Below are 15,212 nucleotides of genomic sequence, written 5' to 3'. Positions count from 1 at the left end.
GTATTTGAATTTACTTTTTTTTAATCATTTCAAAGTATAAAAATATGTTAACTATTTAGTAACTGTCTCCGTGTCTAGGGCGGCACGGTGGTGTAGTGGTTAGCACTGTCGCCTCACAGCAAGAAGGTCCTGGGTTCGAGCCCCGTGGCTGACGAGGGCCTTTCTGTGTGGAGTTTGCATGTTCTCCCCATGTTTGTGTGGGTTTCCTCTGGGTGTTCCAGTTTCCCCCACAGTCCAAAGACATGTAGTTAGGTTAACGTGGGGTGGCCTTGGGCTGAAGTGCCCTTGAGCAAGGTACCTGACCCCTGAGTGCTCCCCGGGCACTGGAGTGTGGCTGCCCACTGCTCTGTGTGTGTGTGCGCGCGCGCACGTGTGTTCATTGCTTCAGATGGGTTAAATGCAGAGGATGAATTTCACTGTGCTTGAAGTGTGCATGTGACAAAGGTTGCTGCTGCTTCTTCTGTGTGACCTTTTTTTTTCTTTTTAAACTTTGTTTATTGGGTTTTGCAGACGTATACAATTATTATATTGAAACATTTACAAAGAGTTAAGTATACATTCTTTCTTTTTTAGACAAAAAAAAAAGGACCAGGCACATCAGTCAGGTAACAGTAAACAGCAATAGACATAGCAACAGACATCCCAAGTCAGAGTAATGGCATCTCTCTTAGCTGCCTCAGTCATGTCAGTCAGGGGCGAGTGAAAGATCTGTCCTCATAACGAATTGAAAGAATGGGCCCCATAATTTCCCAAATTTACTGGAACAGCCAGTCAAAGACAGTCTAATTTTCTCCAACTTCAGAAAATAAAGGGCGTCTCTAATCCAGTGGGCGTGACGGGGTGGAATCGTTGATTTCCAATTAATTACAATTAATCTTCTGGCTAGCAAGGTAGAAAAAGCAAGTGCATCCTTTTTGGACTTAGAAGGGACCCCAAACAGTGCACTCAGAGAACTTGGTTTTATTTTTTTCCCCAACTACCTCTGACAGGGTATTAAAAATCTCAACCCAATAATTATGTAGAGATGGACAATGCCAGAATATGTATAAGGTTTGCAGGAGATTGCTGACACCTATCACAAGTTGGAATTACACCATCATAAGTTTTAGCCAGTCGAGCCTTAGTGTAATAGGTACGGTGTACAACTTTACACTGAATAAGACTGTGTCTAGCGCAAATAGAAGATTTATGTACGCATCTCAAAATCTCTGTCCAGACTTCTTCTGATATCTCCACCCCCAGGTCCTCCTCCCAGAGTGACTTTATTAAGCCTAGGGGCTCTGAACGTAAAAGATTAATTTGATTATAAATATATGAGAGAGAGCCTTTAAGAATAGGAATTGGCGTCAGGAAGCCATCCAAAGCAGAGTCAGAGGGTAAATTAGGAAAGCTAGGGAATGTGCCCTGAACAAAACTGTGGACTTGTAAATATCTAAAGAAGTGCTGCTTAGGAAGTGAGAATTTAACTAAAAGTTGCTGAAAAGAAGCAAAAACATTATCAATATACAGGTCTTTGAAGTTATGAATACCAAGATTCGTCCACCTTAAGAAAACACCATCTATGAGGGAAGGAGGAAAAGCATGGTTAGCTGCTAGTGGTGCATAAATAGAGTATGTCTGTAGGCCAAAGTGGTGCTTAAACTGGACCCAAATCCTAAGTGAGGCCTTAATCACATTCTTGGTGTAGGGAAAAGTGGAGGAGTGGATAGGGGAGTGCACTAGGGCTTTCAAGGTCACTGGTTTTGCTGAACTTGCCTCCATAACCAGCCATGCTGGGGGAGGATCAAAAGCCTCATATTGAAGCCAGTGCTTAAGAATCCTGATGTTGGTGGCCCAATAATAGAACCTAAAATTTGGCAAGGCCAGCCCTCCCAGTGGCTTCGGCCTTTGCAAATATTGTTTGCGCAGCCTAGGAACCTTCTGGTTCCAGATAAATTCAGAGATCAGGCTATCTAGTTTACAGAAAAAAGACTGAGGGAGGAAGAGTTGTACGCACTGGAACAGGTAGGGGAGTCTTGGGAGTACATTCATTTTAACAGAGTTGACACGTGCAATCAAAGACATATTAAGCAGAGACCATCGTTCAAAGTCTTTCTGGATTCGGGTCAATAGGGGGGCAAAGTTAGCTTTGTAGAGGTCTTCAAATTTGTGCGTAACATGAATACCAAGATATACAAAACTATGTTGAGCAACTTTAAAGGGAAAGTTTTCCAGGGGATACTTCTTAGCAGCGGGGTTAATGGGAAATATCTCGCTTTTGTTTAAATTTAATTTATATCCAGAAATTTGACCAAATGAATGAAGAGTGGCAAGAGCAGCGGGAACTGAGACAGGCAGGTTGGAAACATATAAAAGTAGGTCATCTGCATAAAGGAAAACTCTCAGCTGAATATCATTTCTAAATATGCCTGTAATAAGGTGGTTGGACTGAAGGGCTATCGAGAGAGGTTCAATAGCAGTTGCGAATAATAGAGGGCTCAAAGGGCAACCCTGTCTAGTAGAGCGATATAGGTGAAAATATTCTGATTGGATATTATTCATCCTGATTGAGGCTTGTGGGGCTGAATAAAGCAACTTAATCCATGAAATAAAACTATTCTTAAAACCAAATTTCTCCAAGACATAGAAGAGGTAATCCCACTCAACTCTGTCAAATGCCTTTTCGGCGTCTAATGATATCACAGCTTCGTGGGTGTCAGAAGAGGAGACATTGTACAACTCCAAAGCTTCCAAAAAAGTTGGGACAAAGTACAAATTGTAAATAAAAACGGAATGCAATAATTTACAAATCTCAAAAACTGACATTGTATTCACGATAGAACATAGACAACATATCAAATGTCGAAAGTGAGACATTTTGAAATTTCATGCCAAATATTGGCTCATTTGAAATTTCATGACAGCAACACATTTCAAAAAAGTTGGGACAGGGGCAATAAGAGGCTGGAAAAGTTAAAGGTACAAAAAAGGAACAGCTGGAGGACCAAATTGCAACTCATTAGGTCAATTGGCAATAGGTCATTAACATGACTGGGTTTAGAAAGAGCATCTTGGAGTGGCAGCGGCTCTCAGAAGTAAAGATGGGAAGAGGATCACCAATCCCCCTAATTCTGCGCCGACAAATACTGTACTGGAGCAATATCAGAAAGGAGTTCGACAGTGTAAAATTGCAAAGAGTTTGAACATATCATCATCTACAGTGCATAAGATCATCAAAAGATTCAGAGAATCTGGAAGAATCTCTGTGCGTAAGGGTCAAGGCCGGAAAACCATACTGGGTGCCCGTGATCTTCGGGCTCTTAGACGGCACTGCATCACATACAGGCATGCTTCTGTATTGGAAATCACAAAATGGGCTCAGGAATATTTCCAGAGAACATTATCTGTGAACACAATTCACTGTGCCATCCGCCGTTGCCAGCTAAAACTCTATAGTTCAAAGAAGAAGCTGTATCTAAACATGATCCAGAAGTGCAGACGTCTTCTCTGGGCCAAGGCTCATTTAAAATGGACTGTGGCAAAGTGGAAAACTGTTCTGTGGTCAGACGAATCAAAATTTGAAGTTCTTTATGGAAATCAGGGACGCCGTGTCATTCGGACTAAAGAGGAGAAGGACGACCCGAGTTGTTATCAGCGCTCAGTTCAGAAGCCTGCATCTCTGATGGTATGGGGTTGCATTAATGTGTGTGGCATGGGCAGCTTACACATCTGGAAAGACACCATCAATGCTGAAAGGTATATCCAGGTTCTAGAGCAACATATGCTCCCATCCAGATGACGTCTCTTTCAGGGAAGACCTTGCATTTTCCAACATGACAATGCCAAACCACATACTGCATCAATTACAGCATCATGGCTGCGTAGAAGAAGGGTCTGGGTACTGAGCTGGCCAGCCTGCAGTCCAGATCTTTCACCCATCGAAAACATTTGGTGCATCATAAAACAGAAGATACGACAAAAAAGACCTAAGACAGTTGAGCAACTAGAATCCTACATTAGACAAGAATGGGTTAACATTCCTATCCCTAAACTTGAGCAACTTGTCTCCTCAGTCCCCAGACGTTTACAGACTGTTGTAAAGAGAAAAGGGGACATCTCACAGTGGTAAACATGGCCTTGTCCCAACTTTTTTGAGATGTGTTGTTGTCATGAAATTTAAAATCACCTAATTTTTCTCTTTAAATGATACATTTTCTCAGTTTAAACATTTGATATGTCATCTATGTTCTATTCTGAATAAAATATGGAATTTTGAAACTTCCACATCATTGCATTCTGTTTTTATTTACAATTTGTACTTTGTCCCAACTTTTTTGGAATCGGGGTTGTAAAGTACATTGAACAAACGTCTAAGGTTAGAGAAGGAGTGCCTATTTTGAATGAACCCCGTTTGGTCCAAGGAAACGATGGAAGGGAGGATGGATTCCAGACGTAATGCTAATAGTTTGGATACCAATTTAAAATCAACATTCAGTAAACTTATTGGACGATAAGAGGTGCAGGCTAACAGGTCCTTGCCTTTTTTTAGGAGAAGGGAAATGGAGGCTTGATTGAGAGTTAGGGGAAGGCGGACGGATTCAAATGATTCATTGAACATATCCAATAACAAACGGGCAAGCTTGTGCCAAAACTTTTTGAAAAATTCGGAAGGAACGCCATCTGGCCCAGGGCTTTTCCCATTTTGCAGAGATGATGCAGCTGTATTAAGTACAGCGATAGTAATTGGCCTCTCTAACTCTTCCGCAGCTGGTTGATCAAGTGAGGGAATGTCCAAATTTTCAAAGAAACTGTCAAAATCAGGAGTGGTATCTTGATCAGATGAATAGAGAGACATATAAAATTCCTTAAACACATTATTAATTTCCATGGGTTCAGTGGTGATACGCGAATTAGTCTGAATTTGTGGGATATGGTGAGATGTAGATGCCTGACGTAATTGGTGTGCTAACAATTTACTAGCCTTATCTCCATGCTCATAGAACTGGGACCTCATTTGTAGGAGAAGTTCAGTGGTACGGTGTGTCATTAGGGCATCGAATTCTGACTGTAGACAGAGGTGCTCTTTATATAGCTCTGGAGTTTTGTAAGTAGCGTACAACCTGTCGAGTTCAGATATGCATTGCATCAGCTTAGTTAATTTTTCCCTCCTGAGTTTCTTCTCATATCCTGCGTAGGAGATTATCTCCTCCCTGATGTATGCCTTTAAGGCCTCCCAAAGTACTGAGGCAGAAACATCGGGTGTTTTATTCAAGCTCACAAAGAAGTCAATTTGTTGTGAGGCAAAGTGTGGCAGCGGGGGCGTGGTCAAGCGCCGGTCTGTGACAGGAGGGCGGAGCCAGGGAAGGTGAGTGGCAGAATCGCTACACCTGACGGTAGTTAACCTGTGTTTTGTGTGTGTTTTCCCAGTAACCGCTCCCTATTTAAGGAGGCAGAGAGAGAGCATAGGGAGCGCGACCCGGGACCGGAAGCAGAGTGTGTGTGTGTGCGTGTGTATGTGGGCTTACGCTGCATCTCGACTGAAAAGTTGATTAATAAATATCCTTCTCTGCATCTAAACGTTGTCCTGCCGTCCTCTGTGCTCCACCCACACTTTATTCGCGCTACAGTGGTGCCGAAACCCGGGACAAGGTGGAGCACCAGCTTTGCAGCCCCATGGAATCCTCCCCGTTCGCGGACTTGGTCCACGCCCTCGCCACGGCTCAGCAGAGCCAGCACCAGGCACTCGTCATGCTCCGAAAGGAGCAGGAGCGATGCTTTGAAGCCCTGGTGCTGACCCAGCAGGAAGATCGAGAGGCGTTCCGGCATCTCCTTGCGTCGGCGGGATCCACCAGCGCCCCGGCCACGGGCCCGTCTCCCCTCACCATGACCAAGATGGGCCCGCAGGACGACCCCGAAGCATTTATCACCTTGTTCGAGCAAGTCGCCGAAGCCTCGGGGTGGCCGATGGAGCAGCGCGCGGCGCGCCTCCTCCCCCTCCTCACGGGAGAGGTGCAGCTGGCCGCACTACAGCTCCCCGCCGACCTTCGCCGGGCCGTCCTCCAGCGCGTGGGGCGCACGCCCGAACAACAGCGCCAGCGCTACCGCGCGCTGCGGATGGAGGAAGTCGGCCGGCCATTCGCGTTTGGCCAGCAACTCCGGGACGCCTGCTGGCGGTGGCTGAGGGCAGACGATCGCGACGCCGAGAGAATCATCGATCAGGTGGTGCTGGAGCAATTCATCGCCCGCTTACCAGCCGGAACCGCAGAGTGGGTCCAGTGCCACCGCCCGGCGTCGCTGGATCAGGCCGTAGGACTGGCGGAGGATCATTTGGCGGCTGTTCCGGCGGCAGGACGGCCAACGACGCTGCCTCTTCTCCCCTCTTCTCTCTCTCTTTCTCCCCCCCTCTGTGTCCCGTCCTCGCCCCATTCCCCCACCACGGAGGCGGGGGCCGGCTCCACCCCAGCCGGCCCGCCGCACCCGTGGTGCCCTCCCGTTAATCCCTTCTGTGTCTGTCTCTCCCCCCCCTCAGGTGAGTGAGCCCCAGAACACAGTTGCAGAGGGAAGGCCCAGGCCGGTTTGCTGGCGCTGCGGGGAACCGGGCCACCTGCAGCAACAGTGCGCAGCTATGGGAGGTGGGGCGGTGGTGCGGATCCCCGATGCGCCAGAAGCTGCCCTCGATCGGGCCGGAGCATATCGCATACCGGTAAGTGTACAAGGGGCTACATATCAGGCGTTGGTGGATTCGGGTTGCAATCAGACCTCGATCCGCCAAAGCCTGGTGCAAGACGAGGCATTGGGGGGAGCACAGGGGGTGAAGGTGTTGTGTGTGCACGGGGATGTTCACAGATACCTGTTGGTGTCGGTCCACATATATTTCAGAGGGGAAAAATCCATAGTGAAGGTGGCGGTTAATCCTCGCCTTACCCACTCTTTAATTTTGGGGACTGATTGGCCGGGATTTCAGGGTTTAATGGCACGCCTAGTAAAGAGTGGGTCCTGCCGGTTGACAGGGGAGGGTCCCGGTGTCGCTTTGGCTGGAGCTGCGGTCGCAGAGCCGTCTACGACATCTCCGCGACAGAGTGTGGAGCCGCTGGCTCCTCCTCTTTCTATTGGGGAATCCCTCGTGGATTTCCCACTGGAACAATCGCGAGACGAGACTCTGCGACATGCGTTTGACCAAGTGAGAGTAATCGATGGTCAAACGCTCCAGCCGAACACCACCCTGTCCTTCCCCTATTTTTCCATTTTGAAGGATAGATTATACCGAGTGACGCAGGACACTCAGACGAAAGAGCGAGTCACCCAGTTATTAATTCCAAAGAGCTGCCGGGAATTAGTATTCCAGGCGGCTCACTTTAATCCCATGGCTGGACACCTCAGGCAGGATAAGACACTAGCCCGGATAATGGCCCGATTCTATTGGCCGGGGATTCGCGGCGACGTCCGTAAGTGGTGTACGGCGTGCCGCGAATGCCAGTTAGTAAACCCAGCGGCCATTCCAAAAGTGCCCTTGTGCCCCCTACCATTAATCGAGACCCCGTTCGAAAGAATTGGGATGGATCTCGTCGGGCCATTAGATCGGTCAACACGAGGGTACCGCTTTATATTGGTTCTGGTGGACTATGCAACGTGATACCTGGAAGCGGTGCCTCTTCGCAATATCTCAGCATGCAGTATTGCAGAGGCCCTCTTCCACGTCATCTCCTGGGTTGGAATCCCGAAAGAGATTCTGACTGACCAAGGCACCTCGTTTATGTCACAAACACTGAGCGAACTGTATGGGCTACTGGGTATTAAGCCGATCCGCACCAGCGTTTATCACCCACAGACGGACGGTTTAGTTGAACGGTTCAATCGCACCCTCAAAAATATTATCAAAAAATTCGTAAGTGAGGACGCACGTAACTGGGATAAGTGGCTCGAACCTTTGTTATTTGCAGTGCGAGAGGTCCCCCAAGCCTCCACAGGGTTCTCCCCGTTTGAATTATTATACGGGCGTAAGCCGCGCGGCATCTTAGATGTACTGCGGGAAAATTGGGAGGAGGGACCTTCACAGAGCAAAAATGAAATTCAGTATGTTATGGACCTGCGCGCAAAACTCCACACGCTCACCCACCTAACTCAGGAGAATTTGCGGCAGGCCCAGGAACGGCAGGTCCGCCTGTACAACAAGGGCACGCGCCTTAGAGAGTTCACTCCGGGAGATAAGGTACTCGTCCTGTTGCCCACGTCGAGCTCCAAATTAATCGCCAAGTGGCAAGGACCCTTTGAGGTCACACAGCGAGTCGGGGACGTCGACTATGAGGTGAGGCGAATGGACAGGGAGGGGGCACTACAGATCTACCACCTCAATCTGCTGAAACTCTGGAACGAGGAGGTCCCCGTGGCGTTGGTGTCGGTAGTTCCGGAGAAGGCGGAGCTGGGGCCGGAGGTTCAAAAAGGGACATTGGCAGCACGTACCTCTCCGGTCCCCTGTGGAGACCACCTCTCCCCGACCCAACTCACGGAGGTCGCCCAGTTGCAGGCCGAATTTTCGGATGTGTTCTCGCCCCGCCCGGTTGCACTAACCTCATAGAACACCACATAGAGACGTCCCCGGGGGTGGTAGTGCGTAGCCGCCCTTACAGGCTACCCGAACACAAAAAAAAGGTGGTTCGGGAAGAACTTCAGGCCATGCTCGAAATGGGCATCGTCGAGGAGTCCCACAGTGACTGGAGCAGCCCGGTGGTCTTGGTTCCCAAGGCCGACGGCTCGGTCCGGTTCTGTGTGGACTATAGAAAAGTCAACGCGGTGTCTAAATTCGACGCGTACCCAATGCCTCGTATTGATGAGCTGCTCGATCGACTAGGCACGGCTCGCTTTTACTCGACACTGGATTTGACGAAGGGATATTGGCAGATCCCCTTGACTCCATTATCCCGGGAGAAAACGGCCTTTTCCACACCGTTCGGCTTACACCAGTTCGTCACACTTCCGTTTGGGCTGTTTGGGGCGCCCACTACGTTTCAGCGGCTGATGGACAGGGTCCTCCGGCCCCACGCCACCTATGCGGCCGCTTATTTAGACGACATTATCAGTTATAGTAATGACTGGCAGCGGCACCTGCAACACCTGAGGGCCATCCTTAGGTCGCTGAGGCGGGCGGGACTCACTGCCAACCCAAAGAAGTGTGCGATTGGGCGGGTGGAAGTACGGTATCTGGGCTTCCACTTGGGCAACGGGCAGGTGCGTCCCCAAATTAATAAGACAGCAGTGATTGCGGCCTGCCCGAGGCCCAAGACCAAAAAGGGGGTGAGACAGTTCCTGGGGCTGGCTGGCTACTATCGTAGGTTTATACCTAATTATTCGGACGTCACCAGCCCGCTGACTGACCTCACTAAAAAGGGGGCGCCAGATCCGGTCCAGTGGACGGAGCAGTGCCAGCGGGCTTTCTCTGAGGTAAAGGCTGCACTGTGTGGGGGGCCACTTTTACACTCCCCTGACTTCTCTCTCCCTTTTATGTTACAGACGGATGCGTCGGACAGAGGGCTGGGGGCCGTTTTGTCCCAGCAGTTGGAGGGGGAGGATCGCCCGGTCCTTTACATCAGCCGGAAGCTGTCAGTGCGTGAAGGGCGCCACAGCATGATTGAGAAAGAGTGCCTGGCGATCAAGTGGGCGGTCCTCGCCCTCCGTTACTACCTGCTGGGGCGCCCTTTCACCCTCTGTTCGGACCACGCGCCCCTCCAGTGGCTCCACCGCATGAAGGGTGCCAACGCGCGGATCACCCGTTGGTATCTGGCACTCCAACCCTTCAACTTCAAGGTGGTCCACAGGCCGGGGGTGCAGATGGTCATGGCGGACTTCCTCTCCCGTCAAGGGGGGGGGGGAGTCGGCTGCAGGCCGGACAGGCGCCCGGCCTGAGTCGGGCGGTGGGGGTATGTGGCAGCGGGGGCGTGGTCAAGCGCCGGTCTGTGACAGGAGGGCGGAGCCAGGGAAGGTGAGTGGCAGAATCGCTACACCTGACGGTAGTTAACCTGTGTTTTGTGTGTGTTTTCACAGTAACCGCTCCCTATTTAAGGAGGCAGAGAGAGAGCAGAGGGAGCGCGACCCGGGACCGGAAGCAGAGTGTGTGTGCGCGTGTGTATGTGGGCTTACGCTGCATCTCGACTGAAAAGTTGATTAATAAATATCCTTCTCTGCATCTAAACGTTGTCCTGCCGTCCTCTGTGCTCCACCCACACTTTATTCGCGCTACACAAAGTTAACAAAATCCTCATTTAAAAGAAGACGTGTATTAAGATGTCATGGCACACGCGTATTAAAGCTCTTAATGCAAATATCCACACTGTAAAAAATATAAATGACAGTTGTTGTTCAAGCTCACAATTTTATTGTAAACTGACTCAGAAAAACAATTTTGACATCTAACAAACAAACTCACGTTTGTACAACTCATTTTTCTTAGAAAATAACTAACAAAGATACTTGATTAAGCAAAACAAGTTTTTCTTAGTTTCCCTCAAATTTCTAAAGACTGTCCTACTCTCTAACAAGAAGTTTTAAGTTTTCTTACTTTATGTTCATTGACACGCCTACTACGGGGTTTCCTTCCTTTCTCCACAAGCCCAACGAGCTTCATTCTCAGACCATACTCTCATACACACTAAGTTCTTGAGCAGCTCAGTTCATTGGGCCCAATTCTAATGTGAGTAAAGACCGGTTCTTAAGAAGATCAGTTCATAAGTTCATAAGTTAATTTCAATGTGTGTATTCAAAGTGTAATGTGTGTATTCTTGCACACAATTAGAAATGCACATCTTGCATTCATTCTCAGACCCAATACTCACACATTCATACACAGTATAAGACTAGTTCTCAAGAAGCCCTGTTCATAGGGCACGAGTCTGTGAATTCACAATTGTAATGTGAAATTTTCAAAATGGTGAATAAAAGGTTTTTTTTTTAACTACACTTTGTGTTGTGTTGAATGATGGGGTGTGGTGAAAATTGTTAGAACTCAAAAAACAAAATTGGTAGAAGTTAGATTTTACATATGAAACTGAAAGTCTTTGTTGATCAAACTTAGTATAATGAGTTTGTATTATTAAAAACAAAAGGTTGGCAGAATTCACAAATCTGTGTTGTGTCAACCTTTGGCTTATTTAGGTAAAGAGAACTCAAAAAAACAAATGCATCACGTTGCCTAGATAATTTCAGTTCTGTCAACCATTTTTTTTTTTACAGTGCATAGAAATAGGGGCATGATCGGAAATAACAATAGCATCATATTTACAATTAGATACCAATTTGAGAAATCTATTATCAACCAAAAAATAGTCAATGCGAGTGAAAGTGTGATGGACATGAGAGAAAAATGAATATTCCCTCTTAGAAGGGTTACAAAAGCGCCAGACGTTGGTGACAGCAAATTCCTCCATAAAGGACTAGATTACCTTAGCCGATTTCGATGGAGCACAAGCACTGAGGGAGGAACGGTCCAGCTGAGGGTCAAGCCAGCAATTAAAGTCTCCACCTAGTATTAAGTGGTGTGATGACAAATCATGGAGAGTTAGAAAAAGGTGTTTAAAGAAAGCATCATTGTCAAAATTGGGAGCATAAATATTAGCCAAGCCCACCCGGGTGTTATGAATCTGACCAGCAACTATAACAAATCTACTGTTAGGGTAAGAGATAGTACTTGAATGCACAAAGGGAACAAATTTATGTAACAAGATAGCTGCACCCCTAGATTTGCCTTGAAATGAGGAATGATAAGCCTGACCTACCCATCCCCTCCTCAATTTAGAGTGGTCTGAGACCTTGAGGTGAGTCTCTTGCAAAAAAAATTACATGGGCCCCAAGATGGTAAAGATGGTGCAGTATCTTACTTCGTTTTATAGGATTATTGAGCCCTTTGCAATTAAAACTCGTGAATCTAATGTCACACCCACTGGATGATGTTGTTACATTAGATGGGATCATGGCTAGGTAACAATAGTATTATGTAATAGTGATGATCTGAAGCAAAACTGAAAGCAAAAACTTGACTGATGTAAAACAAAAAGAAAGAAAGAAAAACAGAAACAAACATGACACACACATACCTTTCCCTTCCCACCCACACGAACTTTAGCAGAAGCATCCCCCCAAACAAGATGCGTGCAAAGTACCCCCTTAAGCAACCAATCTGTCACACCTCTTATAGCTCTGAAGAAAGCCTATACCAAACACCTAATGAACTACAACTACTTAGGCGTTGGAAATGTGACATGAAGTTACATCAATGAAATTACACTGTAATAAATGTACTAAGAATTAAGCCGGGTAGCTAAAGCTGACTATTAAATCGATACATAAAACAATCTTATCAAACAATAATGTGAAGAAAAGAGGCAAAAAAAAAAAAAACCTTGCAGCATCTCGCAATCAATTGTAATAAATCAAAAGGGCACCTACGGTGCTACAGTTTTTACCAGAGGTATTCCTGTATTCCAATCAAATAGCCACCATAAGCCAAGTTAGGGAGAATCGAGAAAGCAAGGAGTAAACAAGAAAACAAAATCAGTGTCACCTCAGAATTGTAGCTCACTGAACACATTAAGAAACCAAGGCAACCCTGGTGAGGGGCAAATGTAGTCCTCAAGGCCAGCAACAATAACAGCAAAACAGCAAGTTAACATGTCAGCTAAATAGTGTCAGGGGTGACTCCCTTTTTAATATTCTTTTCAATGAAGTTCAGCACCAATGTCGGATCCTCAAACCTGTGGGTCTGTCCGCTGGGCAGAGTGATGCGTAGCATTGCCGGGTAAAGAAGACCAAACCTGACGTTCAGGCAGGAATGGAGCTCCTTTTTTACTGCAGCAAAGGCAATCTCTCTTTTAACTGCTGCCGAGATGGTGGTTTCAAACTTACTGAGGATGTCCGAGCGCATTTCATCCATCATCTCCCTCATATTCAACAACAAGGTGGCGTTAGCATCTGGCTGAGCTGGGGATTGTGGTTGAGGTGATAGCCGGGACTTGCTGCGGCCTGCTTTAGTAGCGTCACCTCTCCCACGGCTTGCCATCATAGAGTGCCCACAAGCGAAAAAAGTTTACATAAAGTGAAAGGCTGCAATAATAGAGCTTAACACCGGCAAAACGAATAAAAAGTGTAATATTAAAGTGTAAAAAAAAAAGTCACATTCCAGCAGAGCCTGTGCGAAACATGTCCTACATCTACCTCACTCCCACAGCGCCCAGTCTGTGTGACCTTTTTACTGAATTTTTTTAAGCATTTATCTGGTGTAGTTTATGGAATATTTTCGTTACTAAATGTAGGCAGTAAAAATTACTTTATCCATCTCCAATATAATTAATGTGAAGCCCAGTTAAAAAAAAAAAAAACCCAGCAGATATTAAATTCTACAATACAGTGGTATGCAAAAGTTTGTGCACCCCTGGTCAAAATTGCTGTTACTGTGAACAGTTAAGCAAGTTGAAGATGAAATGATCTCCAAAAGGCATAAAGTTAAAGATGACTAATTCCCTTTATATTTTAAGCAAAAACAATTTTTAATTTTTATGTTTTATCTTGGCAGCACGGTGGTGTAGTGGTTAGCGCTGTCGCCTCACAGCAAGAAGGTCCTGGGTTCGAGCCCCATGGCCGGCGAGGGCCTTTCTGTGCGGAGTTTGCATGTTCTCCCCGTGTCCGCGTGGGTTTCCTCCGGGTGCTCTGGTTTCCCCCACAGTCCAAAGACATGCAGGTTAGGTTAACTGGTGACTCTAAATTGACCGTAGGTGTGAATGTGAGTGTGAATGATTGTCTGTGTCTATGTGTCAGCCCTGTGATGACCTGGCGACTTGTCCAGGGTGTACCCCGCCTTTCGCCCGTAGTCAGCTGGGATAGGCTCCAGCTTGCCTGCGACCCTGTAGAAGGATAAAGCGGCTAGAGATAATGAGATGAGATGTTTTATCTTTTCAAAATGGGGGCAGCACGGTGGTGTAGTGGTTAGCGCTGTCGCCTCACAGCAAGAAGGTCCAGGTTCGAGCCCCGTGGCCGGCGAGGGCCTTTCTGTGCGGAGTTTGCATGTTCTCCCCGTGTCCGCGTGGGTTTCCTCCGGGTGCTCCGGTTTCCCCCACAGTCCAAAGACATGCAGGTTAGGTTAACTGGTGACTCTGGATTAACCATAGGTGTGAATGGTTGTCTGTGTCTGTGTGTCAGCCCTGTGATGACCTGGCGACTTGTCCAGGGTGTGCCCTGCCTTTCGCCCATGGTCAGCTGGGGTGGGCTCCAGCTTGCCTGTGACCCTGTAGAACAGGATAAAGCGGCTAGAGATAATGAGATGAGATTTTCAAAATGACAAAAAAGGAAAAGGGCCCGAAGCAAATGTTTGGGCACCCTGCATGGTTAGTACCTAGTAACACCCCCTTTGGCAAGTATCACAGCTTGTAAACACTTTTTGTAGCCAGCTAATAATCTTTCAGTTCTTACCTGGGGGATTTTCACACATTCGTCCTTGCAAAAGGCTTCCAGTTCTACAAGTTTCTTGGGCTGTCTTGCATGCAATGCTCTTTTGAGATCTATCCACAGATTTTCAATGGTGTTTAGGTCAGGAGACTGTGAGGGCCAGGGCAAAACCTTCAGCTTGTGCCTCTTGAGGTATTCCATTGTAGATTTTGAGGTGTGTTTTGGATCATCGTCTTATTGTAGGACCCATCCTCTTTTTAACTTCAACCTTTTTTTTTACATATGGTGTGATGTTTGCTTCCAGAATTTGCTGGTATTTATTCTAATCCGTGCTTCCCTCGACCAATGAAATGTGCCCTGTGCCACTGGCTGCAACACAACCCCTAAGCATGATCGATCCACACCCATGCTTCAGAGTTGGGGAGGTGTTCTTTTCCTGGAATTTGCCACCCTTTTTTCTCCAAACATACCTTTGCACATTGTGGCCAAAAAGTTCTATTTTGATTTCATCAGTCCACAGGACTTGTTTCCAAAATGCATCTTATTTAGATGTTCATTTGCAAACTTCAGACACTGAATTTTGTGGCTAGGATGCAGGAAAGGTTTTCTACTGATGACTCTCCGATGAAGGTCATATTTGTTCAGGTGTCGCTGCATAGTAGAACAGTGCACCACCACTCCAGGGTCTGCTAAATCTTTCTGAAGGTCTTTTGCAGTCAAACAGGGTTTTTTATTTGCCTTTCTAGCAATCCAACGTGCAGTTCTTTCAGAAAGTTTTCTTCATCTTCCAGACCTCACCTTGATCG

Source organism: Neoarius graeffei, chromosome 3 (genome assembly GCF_027579695.1).
Source record: "Neoarius graeffei isolate fNeoGra1 chromosome 3, fNeoGra1.pri, whole genome shotgun sequence".
Lineage (NCBI taxonomy): Eukaryota > Metazoa > Chordata > Actinopteri > Siluriformes > Ariidae > Neoarius > Neoarius graeffei.
This window is presented reverse-complemented; position numbering follows the sequence as displayed.